Raw genomic sequence first — 18,806 nt, forward strand, 5'->3', positions numbered from 1 at the left:
GTGTGTGACATACCTAGGGAAGTGCCCCTCAAGACTCTTGGCCCCAAGCTTGCTACAGAAGCCCACAGAGCAGAGATTATCACATGGGCAGGGACAATGTGCCTCTCAGCAGGCATCAAATGGAGGCACCTAGTCTGCCCAATATCTTGACATGTCAGGCAGATCCCCGAGCCCTTCTCAAATCTGCTGAAGGTGGTGATAGAGAAACCTCAAGAATGGTCAAGCTTTTATTTCCTCCAGTCCAGTGGGAAAAGGGCTTAGAGAGGACAAAACGTTGATTTATGGAAAATAAAGCATTTGAGTTTACAGACCAAGATTATACCTGCTACAAAAGCATAAATTCTTTTATCCTATACATATATATATACTAGAGGGCACATGCTACTGAGACATACTGCTTGGGTTCAGATTTTGCAACACTAACTAGCTGTGTGTGACTTCAGCATGTTTCTTACCCTCACTGGACTCAGTTTCCGTGAAATTGAAATTAATCACAGTGCCAATTTCACATGGTTGTTGCTAGGATGAGATGAGATCATCTGTATTTTTGGCGCAGAACAAAGGCTCAACAATTATAAGCTATCATCATCATCATTGTTATTATTTATTTTTCTTCTATAAATGTCCCAGTCATTACCTAAATGGAAAGGAGAGATTTAGTCCTAAAGAAAGGTTTCCATTGACAGCTCTAGTTATTCGTGGATTTTCTTTCACCACAGCCTTAAGAAATAAGCAAATAGACCAAAGTCTCTGTTTTTCTTTGGCCCCTAGGTGACCACTAAATTACATGTGAAACAAAAGACACTCAAGAGAAGTGTCTTTGGAAGAAAGGAATTTTTCCTAGATCTTAAATGGTGAGTTTTTCGAATCCTAAATAAGGGTAGTGTCATGCCTCTGCCAAGTACGAATGTCAGTATGTGGGTAGGAAGTCCAGCTGTATCCTCCCATCAAATGGAAATTAGTTGGATTTCTGATGCTAAGGGTTCCCATGGGCTCTTCATATGACAGATAAGAGGAAGAGGGACAAAGAATTATTTCCTATAAATAACATACTGGAGTGCCTGAGGTTCACAACCTTGAATTCAAAGTTCAAAGTTTGGACAGGTGTCTACAAACTTTTAGCCCTAAGCCACACTGAGAGGATTATTTACGAAATACATCTGTATTCTTGGATGGCTATGATAACTGGTAATGGTCATTGGGGTATTATGTGAAATATGTTGGGTCTTTGTTTCCAGTTCATGTCATGGGGTTCCTAAAACCCCTGGAATTTCCTGAGTGGTAGGACTATCGTTTGTTATTTATAAGGAAGCCAGTTGATAACTTTCTGAATTTATTATAATGAGGTTATGTAGGGTGGGATCCCTATATAGCATCTGTATGGGGCCAGTCAACAGAAAGACCAGGTGATTAGAGGATTAGAAGGCTGGAGCTGCCAGCCCCACCTACTGACTGCTGGTGGGTTGGCAGGGAGCAGATAGAAATCAAGCTTCATAAAAATTTGAACAACAAGATATGGTGAGCTTCCGGTGGCTGAATACAGGAGGTACTGGGAGGGTGGAGCCCTGGAGAGGGTGTGGAAGTTATGTATCCATCTCTTCATCAGCTGTTTATCTCTTATCCTTTATAACAAACTGGTGAACATAAGGAAGTGTGTTTCCCTAAGTGCTGTGAGCCATCTTAGCAAATTAATCAAACCCATAAGGGAGTCGTAGGACCCGCGATTTATAGAAGGTTTGTCAGAAGCACAGGTGACAACTTACTAACTTGCAATTGGTGTCTGAAGTGGGAGCAGCCTTGTGAGACTGAGCCCTTAACCTGTGGGGTCTGACACCATTTCCAGGTAGATAGGGTCAGAGTGAATTAAATCGTAGGGCACCCAGTTGGTGTTCCCTGAAGAGTTGCTTAGTGTTTGGGGAAAACCCTCACACATCTGGTCCCAGAGGTGTTCTGGGTTGACTCTGAGAGGATGCACGTGGAAAAAGACAGGGACGCGTGACCACACCATCCATGCAACACAGCACAGTAGGTGTTCACTGCGGTACAGGCACACCTCGTTTTATCGTGCTTTGCATCATAGTGCTTCACAAATAGTGCATTTTTTAAAAATTACAAATTGAGGGTTTGTGACAACCCTACATTGAGCAAACGGATCAGCATCATTTTCTCACAGCAGGTGCTCACTTTATATCTCTGAACCACATTTTGGTAATTCTCCCAATATTTTAACCTTTTTCATTATTATTGTATCTGTTACGGTGATCTGTGATCCGTGATCTTTGATGTCGATTACTATTGTAATTGTTTTGGGATTCCACAAACTGTGCCCATATAAGATGGTTAATTGAATGGATAAATGTGGTGTTTGTTCTGATTGCTCCACTAACCGGCCATTCCCTTTCTCTCTTCCTCTCCTAGAGTCTATTTCAGAAGACAAAACAATACTGAAATTTGGCCAAATAATTACCCTCCAATGGTCTCTAAGTGTTCAAGTGAAAGAAAGAGTAGCACATCTAGGGCCGTGCACGGTGGCTCACGCCTGTAATCCCAGCACTTTGAGAGGCCGAGGCGGGTGGATCACGAGGTCAAGAGATCGAGACCATCCCGGTCAACGTGGTGAAACCCCGTGTCTACTAAAAATACAAAAAATTAGCTAGGCATGGTGGTATGCGCCTGTAGTCCCAGCTACTCAGGAGGCCGAGGCAGGAGAATTGCTTGAACCCAGGAGGTGGAGGTTGCGGTGAGCTGAGATCACGCCATTGCACTCCAGCCTGGGTAACAAGAGCAAAACTCTGTTTCAAAAAAAAAAAAAGACTAGCACATCTCTCACTTGAAATCAAAAACAGAAATCATTTGGCTTAGCGAGGAAGGCACAAGGAAATCTGAGATAGGCTGAAAGCTTGGCCTCTTGGGACAAACAGTGCCAAGTTGTAAGGGCAAAGGAAAAGTTCTTGAGGGGAATTAAAAGTGCTACTCCAGTGCACCTTTACCCACAAAGAATAAGAAAGTGAACCGGTCTTAGGCTGTGCGCGGTGGCTCACGCCTGTAATCCCAGCACTTTGGGAGGCCAAAGCAGGTGGATCACCAGGTCAGGAGTTAGAGACCAGCCTGGCCAACACAGTGAAACCCCGTGTCTACTAAAAGTACAAAAATTGGCTGGGTATGGTGGTAGGCACCTAGGATCCCAGCTACTCAGGAAGCTGAGGCAGGAGAATCGCTTGAACCTGGAAGGCGGAGGTTACAGCCAGCCGGGATCACACCACTGCACTCCAGCCTGGGCAACAGAGCTAGACTCTGTCTCGAAAACAAACAAACAAACAAACAAACAAAAAACAACAACAACAACAAAAGTGAACCAGTCTTATTGCTGATATGGAGAAAGTCTGAGTGGTCTAGGTAGAAGATCAAACCAGCCACATTCCCATAAACCAAAGCCTAATCCAGAGTAATGTCTCAACTCCTTCAATTCCATGAAGGCTGAGAGAGGTGAGGAAGCTACAGGAGAAAAGGTGGAAGCTAGCAGAGGTTGGATCATGATGTTTAAGGAAAGAAGCCATCTCCATAACCTAAAAGGGCAAAGCGAAGCAGCAAGGGCTGATGGAGATGCTGCAGCAAGTTATCCAGATGATCTAGCTAAGATCGCTGATGAAGGTGGCTACACTAAACAGCAGATTTTCAATGTAGACAGAATCGTCTTCTGTTAGAAGATGCCATTGAGAACTTTCACGGCGAGAGAGGAAAAGTCAATGCCTGGCTTCAAAGCTTCAAAGGACAGGCTGACTCTCTTGTTAGGGGCCAATGCAGCTGGTGACTTTGAGTTAGAGACAATGCTCATTCATCGTTCTGAAAATCATAAGACCCTTAAAACTATGCTGAATCGACTCTGTCTATGCTCTAGAAATGAAACAGTGAATGATATAGAAATAGATCCACAAGGTAGCCTGGAAGAACAGCCCCGGAAGCGGTGGGGCCTGAGGCACCGGGAACCCCATGCCCATCAGGACTCGTTACTTTCCAGTGGTCACTGCAACACATTCCCACAAACCCGGTGGCTTAAAACAATAAATGCATTCTCTCTCACAGTTCTGGAGGCCAGAAGCCCAAAAAGCAGTATCACTGTGTTGAAACCAAGGTATCAGCAGGGCTATGCACCATCCTGAGCTCTGTGGGAGAATCTATTCCTCACCTCTTCCCATTCCTTGAGATGGCTGGCATTCCTTGGCTTGTGGGGGCAGCTGTCTAGTCTCTGCCTCCATGGTCACATCACCTTCTCTGTGTATCTGTATGAAGAATCTCCCTCTGCCTCCTTTTTTTTTTTTTTTTTTTAATGCAAAGTCTCTCTCTGTCGCCTAGGCTGGAGTGCAGTAGCCTGATCTCAGCTCATTGCAACCTCTGCCTCCTGAGTAGCTGGGGCTACAGGCACATGCCACCACATCTGGCTAATTTTTGTATTTTTTGTAGAGATGGGGTTTTGTCATGTTGCCCAGGCTGGTCTCAAACTCCTAGGCTCAAGCAATCCTCCTGCCTCCGCCTGCCAAAGTGCTGGGATTACAGGCCTAAGTCACTGCACCCAGCCTCTGGCTCCCTCTTACAAGGAAATCTGATGACATTTAAGGCTCACATGGAAATTCAGTACAATCTCCCTTCTCAAGATCATTGCTTAATCAATCGGCAAAGACGCTTTTTTTTTTTTTTTAATTGTCATATGAAGTAACATTCATAGGTTCCCCGGACTAGGATACGGATGTCCTTGTGAGCGGTGCCTCTTTCATCCTTCTACAGGGCTTGCCTTTATGTACAGTGCCTTGGATTTCTCAGCAGTGACTCAGTGGTGCTTTACTTACCCAATGGGGTTCTGATCCTCGCCAGCTTGTTCTATCCCATTCATACCTCTGGCCTGTCTAAAACTAGTGCAGATGCCAGCCACCAGCCTTAACAAAGTTTTCTTCTCAAACGAAAAGAAATGGTTCTTCTTCCAATTCTTGCCAACGTCATTAAAAGACAATCTGTGTCTGATTGTACATGAGAAAGTACTAAAGCTTTATGAAGGGGCGACCATTTGGAAATGCTTTTAGAAATTCAAATACAAAGACTTATGATTGCCTGACATTGATTTCATACCCCCATCGACCAATTCCACTTTCATCTTTGTTCCTTGTTTTCTTTATTTTAATGTATTCCATCTTACAATTGTAATAAGGTACCCAAGCTGTGCATTTCAGGGTCATTATTGCATTTCTTAGGAAGTTAAAGCCCCCATCCCTTGACCTTATGCTTTCTGATACCACCCAAGGTGTGACTTAATTGCCCACAAATGCACTGTCTGTCATGTCTTACTGCTCAAATGAAACCCACTTCCACAGTAGGACGAGAAGAGAGGGGGGTAGAGCTCCTGCTATTTGCATCGGCGCTTGTCCTCAGGAAATGCAGAATCTTGCCACTGAAAGAAAGTGTAAAAATGACAAATTTGTCATCTAATATGGACCACTGCACTCACAAGACTGCAACTCCTTACATTAATGGAGATTAGGATATAACTTTTTTAATTTGGAGCCTCATTACACAGTATAAATAAAAATGGAGCCCCAACTATATCATCTTTAATTGCCTCTAGACAGAATGCTGATTATCTACCGAGGGTCTTGGCCATGTGTTTCTGAGGAACCAGCAGAGTTTGTTCCCTGCTTTGAAAGCAAAATCTAAAAAGATATGTGGGTATCATTAACGGAGGCCAGGAAGCTAGATGTTTGCAGACATTCCAGCTAACACTGCAATGGAACAACATTTGTGAACAAAAATATGATGATACTGTCAAAGCGATGCGTTCGTGGCGTGAAGGCAGAGGAATAATGAACATTCACCCATCTAAATGGAAAGAGCCATCCATCTACTTCTACTTAACATTCTTCTTATTAGGAGTTTGAAAATATCCGCGGTTTTCACTCCCAGCCTGGCAGAGACCCAGAGAGAGATGCTGATACTCAAAGCTGTGATAGCGGAGTCTTTTAGCATCCCTTGGTACAACTGATTAAAGCAATTGATCAATACCAAACTTTGCGAAAAACTAGTGTGTGTATATTGCAGACGACATCCCATGAATAAATAACTCAGATAATGGCATTTGTCTTACTATCAAGCTCATCTATAATTTAGGGAGAATAATACCCATTAAAAGAACACCTAGGATGATCACTGCCAAAATAAAGAGTTAATTGGTTTCTATCTTCTGGGAAGTCTCTCAAATAAGATAAGGAGGAAAAAGTGGCTACCAACTGTTATAACAAATGTAAAGTAGCCCCTAAGCCATTCCTCTCCCCATCTGCAGCAAGACTTTCCTTCAATACCATTTCAAACAGCGTCTTTTGGATCCAGCTCCTACCGCTCAATAGAAAGTTTTAGAGAGGTTTTTTTCTTTTCCACGTAGGGATCAAATTTGTTTTAGAAAAATGTAATTTAGTGTTTTAAATTAATTAATTAACTGAGCACTAAATACAGAGAATATAAATAAATTCCTCTTGGGATTGATTTTTTTTTTTGTAATATAAATGAAACATTCTTTTCATAAGGCATTCCTCTCCATTCCGTCTGGTACAGACTTCAGTTTTAATGGCATAATAGTATCTCATTCTCATGACTTCAAGACTTTGGAGTAGTCAAGGGGGTGAGAGAAATCAGGATCTACTCTAGACTGAGAATAATGATGAGACGACACCAGAAAAGGCAGGAAAATAGAAATGATGGTATTAAAGTCCATACTACCCCCTAGAGAAGGTGTCCCTGCTTTACAGCTAAACTAATTAAGCACAAGGAAATCAAAGAGATTTGAGCAAGGTTCCCATCACAATCCCACGCAGTAAGTTTACAACCAGATGGTTTTGTGGTTTCTAAATTTTGAAGGGCTAATGCTAGTCATAGGCCATGCATTTGAGGCTGAGAAGCATATTACAGGATAAAAGAAAAAAGATGACATCCTTGTCAGAGTATCGATTGGCATCAGCTAGTTGATCTGTCATTGGATTTCTGTGAGCACTTTGGAGTCACATAGATTGGGTTGGCGTGTATGAAAGTCGCTGATGAACATGATCATCTACAAAGACTTATTTGGGAGAAAATAATGTGTTTCAAATAATGTCCATGCTTATAGTCCATCAGTAATTGCTGTATAAAATAAACTTGAGCATGTTCCTAATGTCCTCTAGAGATGCTGTAAGTACCGTTTGCTAGTATTTATGGTCTGCAATCAAACAGAAGTCAAGGCTATAAATCATTACCCTGAATATAATATTTTTGTTTCATGAGAGTCTGAGCTTTCAACCCCAAAGCAACAAATCAGTCCCCTCCTTACTGAGCCTGTCACAGCCCCATCCTTGAGTATGACCACATTTATTACCATTGTCAGCTGCCTCGTGTGAAAGAACAGGAAGGAGGGAAGGAGAATATAAATATAAATTGAAAAGCAGTGCTTTGGGGGTGCTGGCCTGGCTGAGGGGAGAGGTAACATAACATGGAGGCTTTCACCCCAGGGTCACATAGTTGATGGCCCATGCACAGAAGTGGTGATCAAGTTTCCACGTCACCAAGAATCCGACTGTTAACTGTCACCAGGGCTGCGAGGCTGGACACAAGGGCAAAGTGCTCAGAGGAGTTGAATGCTGAACTTTCAGCCTTTTGACTGACCCCTAAAGCACTCTGGGCTTCTCTGAGGACAAGCCTGTTTCTTTAGGACCTGCCTTTTATTATCTTCCAAGGGAAGTCTGAGATACCAGAGATGGGGAGATGTAAGCTTGCTTGTGGAGGAAGGATTTCACCTCTAGGGCTTTGTCTTTGACAGATGTGATGAAACCCTAAAAACGCTTCTTCTAAAATAAGAAACTGCCGCTTTCACTCACATAGAGAAAACACCATCAGAACTCAGCGATGCCGTCAGAAAAGTCCAAAAGCCAGACTTCCAAAGGGAAAAGTCAAGCCTTTAACTGAAACCTGGATGACGGTGAACAATATGAATGAGACATTGACGGAGACACAGAAGAAATCTTGTCCAAGTGTAGAGCTTTCCTTTGAAGTCTCAACGAAATCACTCCCTTTTGGGATATCTTCTTCATACTTACAATGTTTATAAGACCAGGAAAAGGCCAAGATCTCTGCTGATAACCTATATGTAGATGAAATGGATTACCTTCTGTTTTCATCTTCCTCCTTCCAAAATAAGCTCCAATGTGGACATAGGGTTTTACTAGGTATTTACTACATAAATGGATGTTAACGCAGCAGCATAGACAATACTGGAATGCAGAAGACAAACACGATCTATTATTCAGAAATTTCATGCCCAGAGATTCTCTCAGAATTCTTTGCCTTATTCATTTGCTGTCCTTGTTTTTCAACCAAAATGTTATTCAATAACATGGTTAAGGAACTAATTTCCTTTGATTCTGTTTTAAGTTATTTTGATAATACTCGTTTAAAAGTCTCAAGCGAACCAGAAAACAGTCCTCACCAAAAACTTGAACGGAATAGTTTAACTTACAAAACACTATTTGTACTTCAGTTTTTCTTCAATGTGGTTCTAATCATTGCACTTAAAGCACTCTGCCCAAGGCTGATCTAGCCATAGCTATATAAAAAATTCAAACAACATTTATGTACTTATAAAACAAAAAGCCAACATCTTTCTTCTTCTAATCTTCCAAGGAGCATGTTGCTCTTTCTTGTTTCTTCAAGAAAATGAGGAGAGACGAAGTATTGGTGTTTGATGAAAATTGGATCAGAGCAGGGAACACTAAATTGTTGCTGAGTTTGTGTGATGTCAGTACACGGCGTTAATCTTCATGCCTCAGCTTCTCCATTTGAAATAGAGGGCAAACTATTTCATAGCGACGTGTTAGGGATTAAAGCACAGGTATATGGCATGCAAAACGCATACTAATCCCTCTCTTTAACTCAACTTCAGACAGGCCCTTATTAGGGAGCTGTGTTTTGCTTGGAGCTTAACTAAAATGAATTATGGAGAGTTCAAGCATGATTCAGAACAGCGAAGATGATTCAATGCCTTGGAAATGAGATTCATGCAAAACATCTTTAAAAACTGGGCATATTTGGGTGGTAGAAGGATGATTGTGAAGGCGAGGGCAAGCCCTGCTGGCAAACAGAATTCATACACAGTAGAATGTCACATACAGAAATTCAACATGCATCATTGCTCCTTTGTAGAGTTACCTTAGGAAATTGTCAGATGCCGTTCAGTACTTGATGACAGTTGAACAGAAAATGGACAGATTTGAGTTACTTTTCTACATCTGTACAGGTAGTTAAATGGCAAAGCTAAGATATGGATGCAAGCTCTGTCTGACGCCCCAAACCACGCTCTATGGTGAGCATTAATTGAGTTAAAATACATAAAACACCTGCTGTGGTGTCGTGAGCACAGTTAATGCTCAACAAGGGACAATGATTACTTTTTTAGAACTTTACCATTTCTTAGCCCCTTTTGTCTGAGGCCTTATTTTTGCTAGGTGTCTGTCTACTTGACCAACCTTTCTGAGCATAATGAAACCAGTAATTACAAAAGCCAACAAATTAGAAACAGAAATGGAGCAGACAAAGGTAGTTACTGTAGAATACTCGGGGAGATGGCTTGCTGCAGGACTGTTCAAGGCAGCGTGTTCAGTGTGGCTAAGCTGTTGTTGTGGTCGCGGCTGTGGTTGTGTTCCCCTGTTCTCTTTACAGTTGATCTTTCAACGACACGGGTTTGAACTGCATGGGTCCACTTACATTACACATCGATTTTCTTCTACCTTTGCCACCCCTGAAACAGCAAGACCAACGCTCCTCTTCCTCCTCCTCCTCAGCCTACTCAACATGAAGACACTGAAGATGAAGATCTCTACGATAATCTATCATTTAACAAATTGAGAATATGTTTTCCCTTCCTTATGATTTTCTTAATGTTATTTTCTTTCCTCTAGCGAATATTATTGTAAGCATACGGTATACACTACATATAACATACAAAATGCATGTTATTTAACTGTTTTATTATCAATAACAGTTGGCTAGTAGTTAAGTTTTGCGGGAGTCAAAAGTTATACACGAATTTTTGGCTGGACGTGTGGCTCACAACTGTAATCTGAGCACTTTAGGAGGCCAATGGGGCAGATCTCTTGAGGTCAGGAATTTGAGACCAGTCTGGCCAACATGATGAAATTCCGTCTCTACTAAAAATACAAAAAAATTAGCTGGGTCTAACAGTGCATGCCTGTAATCCCACTTGCTTGGGAGGCTGAGGCAGGAGAATTGCTTGAACCTGGGAGGCGGAGGTTGCAGTGAGCCAAGATTACACCGCTGCACTCCAGCCTGGGCAACGGAGTGAGACTCCATCTCAAAAACAAGTATACACAAATTTTTGAGTTGGGGGTCGGTGTTTCAACCATGCATTGTTCAAGAAGCAGTTGTACGTCTTTGAGTTATTGTGCTAAATACAGTAAGTTTTTTGTGGGGGTACTTTAGCAACTTGTGAATGTTTTTGTATTATAAGACAATTTACACTTTTTATCTACATAAGTAATATTTTGGTTTTTGCATATATATATGTATACACATATATTTGACATTTCCTGGAATATCCCTCAAGAAACATGTAGACTAGAGTACTTCAAGTACAATTTTCAAAAACAGAACAAACAAAACCCTTATATGAACAAAATGCAAGACCTTCAAAGGGCCGGGGGTTCTGTTCCTTCTCTCTATTCTGTCACTGTGGATGTATTTTGAGCCCTGGATAAGATTTTCATGAATCAGCACATATAATCAGACAGCAAGAATAATTGTTCTCAACCTTAAGATTGTTTAGGAAGTGAAAAGAAGGCGGTTTCTTAGCTAACCAAGATCCAGGCGATGGAGACTCTTCCAGATTGAAATTACAGTACCTAGTAAGCCTGAGAACTACAGGGAAGATGCTGAAAGATCAGGAGGGAGTCTGTTATTCCAAGACTGCCAGTGATGAAAGAGTGAAGCCAAGGAAGTCTAAAGGAGCTAGTTCCCCTCAGAGTCAACACTCTACAACTCCACAGTAAGGCCACTTTAATGGATTCATTCTTTTGAGGGTTGCCAACATCATACCAGCAACAAATATGGAGACTCCCTAAGAGAGTGACACTCAGCTACTCGGGATGTCTGCTTTCTCACTGAGGTCTGAGTCCCATAGCTAACTCCCTACTTCCACGCTGATGCAGTGCCTAAGTCACCAAGCCGACAACACAATAGGTCAACTTAGTCAATCAATGTAGTCAATCAACTTGAAAGTTCAGTGGGAAGTGACACATTGATTGAATTCACCTGTAAATTAAGTCAACATGTTCAAACACGTATATGCCTTCTGTTGAGGGCTCTGAGTCTTAATAGATGAATGTCAAGGCTGGGTTCCAATTTTAGTTTGCTTCTAAATGAAGGTTGGTGCTCTTTCAACATTAAGTGACAATAATTATTGAGATTGCAGTAATTATGATTTGCACAGTTTAAAAGTTATGAGAGTATCATTTTATTTGCTAAATAGTGTTGTTTTATTCTGCGTGTTTACATTTGCCAGAGCAAATACAGAGAGCTTCGAAGGTACCTGATATCTCTTGGGACACCCATGGAAAATGAGGTACTGTGTCTCATAAGACATTCTTGGCAAACGCAGTATGTAAACCAAAAAAAAAAAAAAAAAAATCCATATGGTGCACAACATCTCAGATGAAAAATAAGGCTTCTCAAGGAAGGAGCCTTGGGGGATTCTGAAGTCAAATTGCAAGGAACAAATGTGCTATTTTAATTTTGGCCTTAAAACTTCCTCTCCTGGAATGGTCTCAATATCACAATCTCTGCTCAACAGCACTCTCTAAGCTACAAACTCCCGTTGTTTTCTGGTTTGCTGTTCTTCGGAAAAAAAAAGTCTTCAGAGCTCTGCATGAGATCTGCAACCCCTCCCACATCAATCTTAGGAAGCCCAAGAACATTCTATGACTTAGTTCCCAAACAGGCCACAAGCAGATGGAATTCTCCATGAGAAAGATGGTTTCTTTTCTTTCTCCCTCCCCCGGCACCCTCCTTCTTTTTAACTTCAAAGGTGTTTCCTTCGGCTTCCCACTGCTTGGATATGTGTGCTTCTCTCCCAGCTCCCTTTCCTTCTCAAGCACCTGCTTCCCACGGAGGGGACCTTGTCCAGTAGCTCGGAGTGAACCTCTGTCGTCCTCCCACACCTGGGAAATACGTGTCTCCTTCCCAATGCCTGGTGAGGCCAAGGCCGTGGGAGGAGCGCATTGAAAATCTCCGTCCAGAGAAGACAATTTGTCAGTCTTCATTATCACAAGCCGTGTGGCAGCAGCACTAGAGTTAAGGGTCAGTGTGGCTTCCAATTAAAACTCCCTATTGAAGATGGATTTATGTTTAGTCCATTTCAAAACATATTGGGCTGCGACTTATCATTGAAGTTGTCAGACTGAAAGCACTTTCCTTTTTTAGCGCCTCAAGGGTTTAAAAGCCATTAATGCATTTTGTTTAAGATATAAAGACATAAACGAATGAGTTTTTTGGTTTTCTTTTAAGGAGGAAAAAACAACCCACCTTGGTCCAGATGTGCTCTGGGTACACTGAAACATTTCCAATGTGAGTCAGATTGGCAGGGTTTTTATCCTACGTATTGGGCATTTCTGTTCGCACTGAGTTTACCGTGGGAACGTTATGGTGAAAACAAGGAGAGACTCTTAGATGATCCTCAAAGTCACGTGTTGGGAATTTTGAACAGAGCCCAAGTTTTTCAGGGGTGAGTTCCTTTACTAAAAGAAAAAAAATGACTTTCTGTTTTAAGGGTAAGAAATATGTATTCTTAAACATCTTGGACATGAAATCAAATTCATGTTGAGACATTTTGATGATGTCAGCACAAATAAATCAATTACTTTCAGGAAGGAAATTTCTGTTACATACCTATGGTTTAAAAAAATAAAAGAGAAGGGCAACAGTGGAAAAGGACAAAATGTTTGAGAGGAGTGTCCTGGCAAAACAGATTCAGGTCTGGGGATGATCTTTGTTTATAATAAATAAAAACCAAAAAGGAAAAAAGACACAGCGAGATGAGAGTATGCCTCTTGCCAAGAAAGACCCAAATGTTTCAAATAGAACATGTCTTCACTCATTTATCTTTGGTAAAATCCATTCTTTGGGCCTCCTCTAATCATATTTTGTTGTTTTTCAGAGGGAGTCCTGGCTGAAGTCTTGTTTAGTGAACAACGGAAGTCTTTTAGATTTCTTATCTCGTTTTGATAGTGCTAAGTTGATTCTTCATTACGAAATCATTCTTGCCTCTTTACCCCGACTCATAACTTGGGGAAAAATCAGTGAAGCCCACTTACTCCATCTATTTAGCCAGATCCACTAACTGTGAAATGCAGAGTCCCAGCATTCACAATACCCACCGGGCAACTTTGAGATGGAAGGAGGAGGACGAGATTAATGCAGTCATTAGAGTCATGGGCCAGCACTACCCGCAAACCCTGAGCACACCAAGTGCCTCGAAGCCCAAAATACAGCAGTAGAATGTGGAGCACCGAAGCCTGCTTTCTTACCCCAACTCGGGATCTCTGACATCACTTGGGCAGATTCTGGAATAATAAGGATCCCCAGTTCTTGCCCTGTAACCACGTAGATGTTACAGGAAGTATAAAAATGATCTCCGTTGTGTTAGGAAAACTTGGAGATCTTCCTAAAGCCTCAGAGAAACAACTTTAAATGTCATACTACGAATGGAGACGTTTCCGTTTAAAACCAGCTTTAAATACTAGAGATGCCACTGAGTTTTACAGAGCTTCTCGGGATTGAGCACATTTAGTAATAATAAAATGATAACAATAGATAATGTTTATTGAATTGAATTTACCACTTGTGCAACGCACAGAATGCGAGCCACTTGACAGAGTTGATCTTGCCTAAGCCGTGCAGCAGGATCTAGTTTATAATTATTTTTATTTTTATTTTTGAGACAGTCTCACTCCATTGCCCAGGCTGTAGTGCAGTGGCACAATCTTGGTTCACTGCAACCTCTGCCTCCCAGGTTCAAGTGATTCTCGTGCCTCAGCCTCCCGAGTAGCTGGGGCTACAGGCATGTACCACCACACCCTGCTAATTTTTGTATTCTTAGTAGAGACAGGGTTTCACCGTGTTGGCCAGGCTGGTCTTGAACTCCTGACCTCAGGTGATCCGCCCACCTCAGCCTCCCAAAGTGCTGGGATTACAGTATAATTATTTTTAAAATGAAGTAACTAAGGTTTTGAGAGGCTAATATGCCACACACATAAAATAGTAAAAAATGCTGGAGTCTCATTCCTGAATCTGCAGGCTTAATCCCTCCACCCCAAGTGTAACAGACAGAATGTCTGGTAATTCCAAATGCATCTAGCAAGCTACACTTCAGACACCCCAGCTGGAGTCTCTGGTTAGACTTTCCTGTCCCCATGTGAGGTTGTCCACTCTGATTTAAATAAAAATGACTTATTTTCCATTCTTAAAGAAAAAGAGAACATTCTGTATGGGCAACTGGCATGCAAGTTTTCAGTGTGGAATGCCCACTTAGAAATGAGAAAAATCCACTGAATGTGGCACTAGGGATCAATTTTGTGTCACCATTTAACCAAATACTATCTGAATTCACAGCCACAGAAAGGTTGCCAGTGAAGTGCTCCATACATGCCAGGGGTAACTGCTAAGGCCTCCTGCTACCCAGGTAATCAGGTAACTTGATTAGAGACAACACATTGCTAAAGTGAGGATTGGATGGGTTGAGTTTCCTTCTGCAGAATTCTGTTGAGCCTTTCTATCTTCTAAGCCAAGTGTGGAAATATTAACAAGCAAAGGCTATTAGTAAATATTAACTAAAACTGGGTTTTAATATGCGCCATCACTGACAGATCATAACAAAACCACAGCTATCCACATGCACTGCATTTGTGCAAAGTTCTGGAGAGTCCCAGAGCAGAAAGACACAAGAGGCCTTGGTCGAGTGTTGCTTCAGTCTGTTGCTCTGCTCCAGTTATTTTTCTTTTCTCTTTTACATGTGAGACATTTTACATGTTAGCAAAATCACTGAAATGAATCTCGGACTGTACCTGAAGTCAGGGAAGGAGGAACTTACCTGAGCACAGGTTTTGGGGAATGTCACTAAATAAGCTTCACAGAACCCGGAGAAATGCCTGATTCGTTGGCTGTGAAAGGCACACGCTTTGTCCAAGGAGTCCTTGTTTCTCCTCTGGACAGAGGAAGTGAGTCAGACTCTCATAGGTGCCGAGATGGGGTGTATTATCCAAGTTATCCTGCAAAATACAAGGGCCCAGGAGAGTGATCGTGTTTCTGCCTTATCAGCATCAAAATTGCTCATCAGTCCAGAAATCCAGTGGAGAAATTGCAGGATTAGTGCTGTAGCAAGGCTGGAAGTCCAAGCTAACCAAGCTTTCCAGATCCCCTGCTCCCCCCATCCCTCCCTCCACCCTGGCCATGGGAGCCAGGAAAGCCAGGGTGGTAATGAAATAGCCTCAGAAGGCTGGAAATAGGCTTTTCCAGGGGGTACAGCCTTGGTACCTGTTAACATCAGCCTGTGATTCAGAACCTGCCTGTGATTGCTGTCACCTGAGAGAGTTCTTCAAGAGGTAAACAGACGCTTGGCCAACTGTGGCGTGATTTTTAATTTTTTCAAGTGGTTCATGAGAACTGCTAGGACTTCCCATCTAAGTACAAAGAGACAATTCCCATCTGCGGTCTGTGTTTCTATCACAAAAAAAATGTTGTTTAGACTGATGGGGTGCAACCTCTGCACATCGGAGGTTCAATCCAAATGGGAGGGGTTCCCCGATGTCCAGCTCTGTTAGCCAACTTTCTCTGGTCCAGAAAGCGGGCTGGAAGATTCGCAGAATTCTGTGGGAAGAGCTGTTTGAAATAGTTTTAAATCATTCCTTATTTTAATCAGGCTAAAAATACCCAAACACAGTCTTTCGGTATTCTGTCTTTGGTCTCCTCTGTCAGCGCAAACACATCAACAAGAGTAAAAAATTAATATCCGTCTAAATATCTGGCCTCTTTCATATACATCATGGATTGGATTTGGGCGGGTTCCAGTTTTGGAGAAAGATCCAGATTAATGATTTAGTTACTCTGATCCAAACCAGATTTCTCTAGTTGGAATTTGATTTTCTAAGATTTATGTTTTACCAGGCAGAACCCAGAAATGTTTCTTTTTAAATTCTGAGTTGGGGGAACACAGTTCAGGAGATCACATAGCAATAAAAGAACAATAAAAGACTGCATTATCCAGTGTAACGATGTGATCTCAACCTGGCATTGAACTTCAGGGGAGGAATGAGCTTGCTGCCTGCATACTGACTACTGTCTAGGTTTCTCAACTACGTGGAACCCCTTCGTCCCATCAACTTGGACATCCAAGCACATCTTTACATAGTAAAATAAGCGAGATGCTGATGAATGCCAACTTACATGTTAAATCAGGAGGTAGTTATCCTGAGGGCTTTGTTTTGCTTGTATTTTGTTTTTTAAATCAGGCAACTATTCCCTAGCATAGGTGCACAATGGAACTAGCTAGATATCTTTTAAAAAAAATACTGAAGTTGGGCCAGGCACAGTGGCTCACATCTGTAATTCCAGCACTTTGGGACCCCAGGGCAGAAGGGTTGTGTGAGCCCAGGAGTTCAAGACCAGCCTGGGCAACATGGTGAAACCTTGTCTCTATAAAAAAATACAAAAATTAGCCAGATGCGGTGGTGTGCACCTGTAGTCCCAGCTACTCTGGAGGCTGAGGTGAGAGGATCGCTTGAACCTGGGAGGCGGAGGTTGCAGTGAGCCACGATTGCACCACTGCACTCCAACCTGGGTGAGAGAGCCAGATCCTGTCTCAAAAATCAATAAAGTAAAATAAAATAAAATAAAATAAAAATACTGAGGCTTGTGTGGTGCCTTGTCCTTGTAATCCCAGCACTCTGGGAGGCCTAGGCAGGAGAGTTGCTTGAAGCCAGGAGTTCATGGCCAGCCTGGACAACATAGTAAGACCCCCCATCTCTATTAAAGTAAATACATAAATAATAGAAAAATTAATATGGATACATAGGCCCCTCCCCTAATAAATTCTGCTATGATCAGCCTGGTGTGATGCGCTGATGTAGTAAAATGAGAAAGGACTTTGGAGTTAGCCCAAGCTGGGTTTAAATCCAAGATATACTCCTTACTATCATATGACCTTAGGCATGTTACTCAAGCCTTTCAGTGCTAGTTTGATAATGTAAGAGTTCTTACCTTGCAAGATTGCCATGGAAATATGCATGCAAAGATTTTAGAACAGTGTCAGAAACATCGAGCAGCCAACAAATATTTCTGAATGGATAAACAGCAAACCTTAAAAGCCCCAACTACTCTTTGTGTGTAGTTAATAAATCTGAAATGTCTTCAGTACCACTTTGGATCTCACTCTTACCTGTTTCCAGTTCCAGCCGTTCATGGAGCATCATCTTCTTGTGCACAGTCTCTGGTCCACTTTGCAGAACCTGACCTCAGTTTTCCTCATTCCCGGGACTGTAGAGTTTGAGGGCAGAGACATGATGAGCTTTGTTTACTGCTATAGTCCAGTGCCTACAACAGTGTCAGTTAATAATACTAATAACTGGCCGGGCGCAGTGGCTCACGCCTGTAATCCCAGCACTTTGGGAGGCCGAGGCGGCCAGATCACCTGAGGTCAGGAGTTCGAGACCAGCCTACCCAACATGGAGAAACTCTGTCTCTACTAAAAATACAAAAAATTAGCCAGGCGTGGTGGCGGGTTCCTGTAATCCCAGCTACTTGGGAGCTGAGGCAAGAGAATCTCTTGAACCCGGGAGGCGGAGGTTGGATCGAGCCGAGATCACGCCACTGCACTCCAGCCTGGGTGATAAAAGCAAAACTCCATCTCAAAATAATAATAATGATAATCGATATAATAACTAGTTCATAATTAATAAATTATCACCAAATGTTTGTTGAATAAATGGATGAAAGCATGAATTCTTGAAGATCTTGATAAATGCTATTTCCTCTACTCACTGCCAGAAACAGCCAACTCACCATCTCTGTTTGCCTGCAGAATCTGCGCTCACTCTTAAGGCCCAGGTCAAAGGTTTGTGAAGTTGCTTTGAGCTCTTACTCAGGCAGAGTTAGCCTCTGCGTCCTCTGTGCCATCCCCTGCCGGTTTCTGCGTCCACAGCAACACCCAGCAGCCTCCAGGAAGGACAATGACATACTTTCTCCTGGGTTAATAAAGCATTGTGTCTGTGGAGGTGGAAACAGAGCCAGTAAAATTTAGAGACTTGCTCAAAATTCTAAAACTGAAACTGAAACCCAGACCTCAATCTAGAGCGTCTGCCATTTTAACATATACTTCCTGAAGTGCTGTGTCTAAAAGAATCCTCCTTCTAAACCTCTCCAGATTGTTTCCTAGATATCTTGGTTCCTCCCAAAACTTTCTTGCTCTCTGAATGCAGAGATGGTTAGAGGCCATCAGTATTTTTCTTACCAAATCCCTTTGATATCTGGTCAAATATGCAGCACTTGGTACGCTGTAAACACCCAGCAACTGTTGGAATAGATACATGTATTATTGTCTATTTTTTTACTGCACTTATATTGCTAAAATTTTAGCTCTCTCCATCACCATCTGAGTCTTGTTTTTGAGTTCCACCCTATCCTCCTTCCTCTCTTAGCTCCCATTTTGTGGCACTGTGTATTGAACTCATATTCTC

The 18,806-nt window shown here is 42.1% G+C and overlaps 1 long non-coding RNA gene across 1 annotated transcript; it reads right to left on the minus strand.

Moving 5' to 3' along the window:
* Window positions 1-5,159: 5,159 nt before the first annotated feature.
* LOC105712536 (uncharacterized) lies at window positions 5,160-18,432 on the minus strand. Its single transcript, XR_001106340.3, has 4 exons — window positions 18,133-18,432; window positions 17,510-17,607; window positions 15,167-15,344; window positions 5,160-5,440 (listed from the first exon to the last, which is right to left on the minus strand). It is a non-coding gene; the product is annotated as an uncharacterized LOC105712536 (long non-coding RNA).
* Between the last annotated feature and the right edge of the window lie 374 nt (window positions 18,433-18,806).

Source organism: Aotus nancymaae, unplaced genomic scaffold (assembly GCF_030222135.1).
Source record: "Aotus nancymaae isolate 86718 unplaced genomic scaffold, 86718_ANA_hifiasm-v0.15.2.pri h1tg000077l, whole genome shotgun sequence".
NCBI lineage: Eukaryota > Metazoa > Chordata > Mammalia > Primates > Aotidae > Aotus > Aotus nancymaae.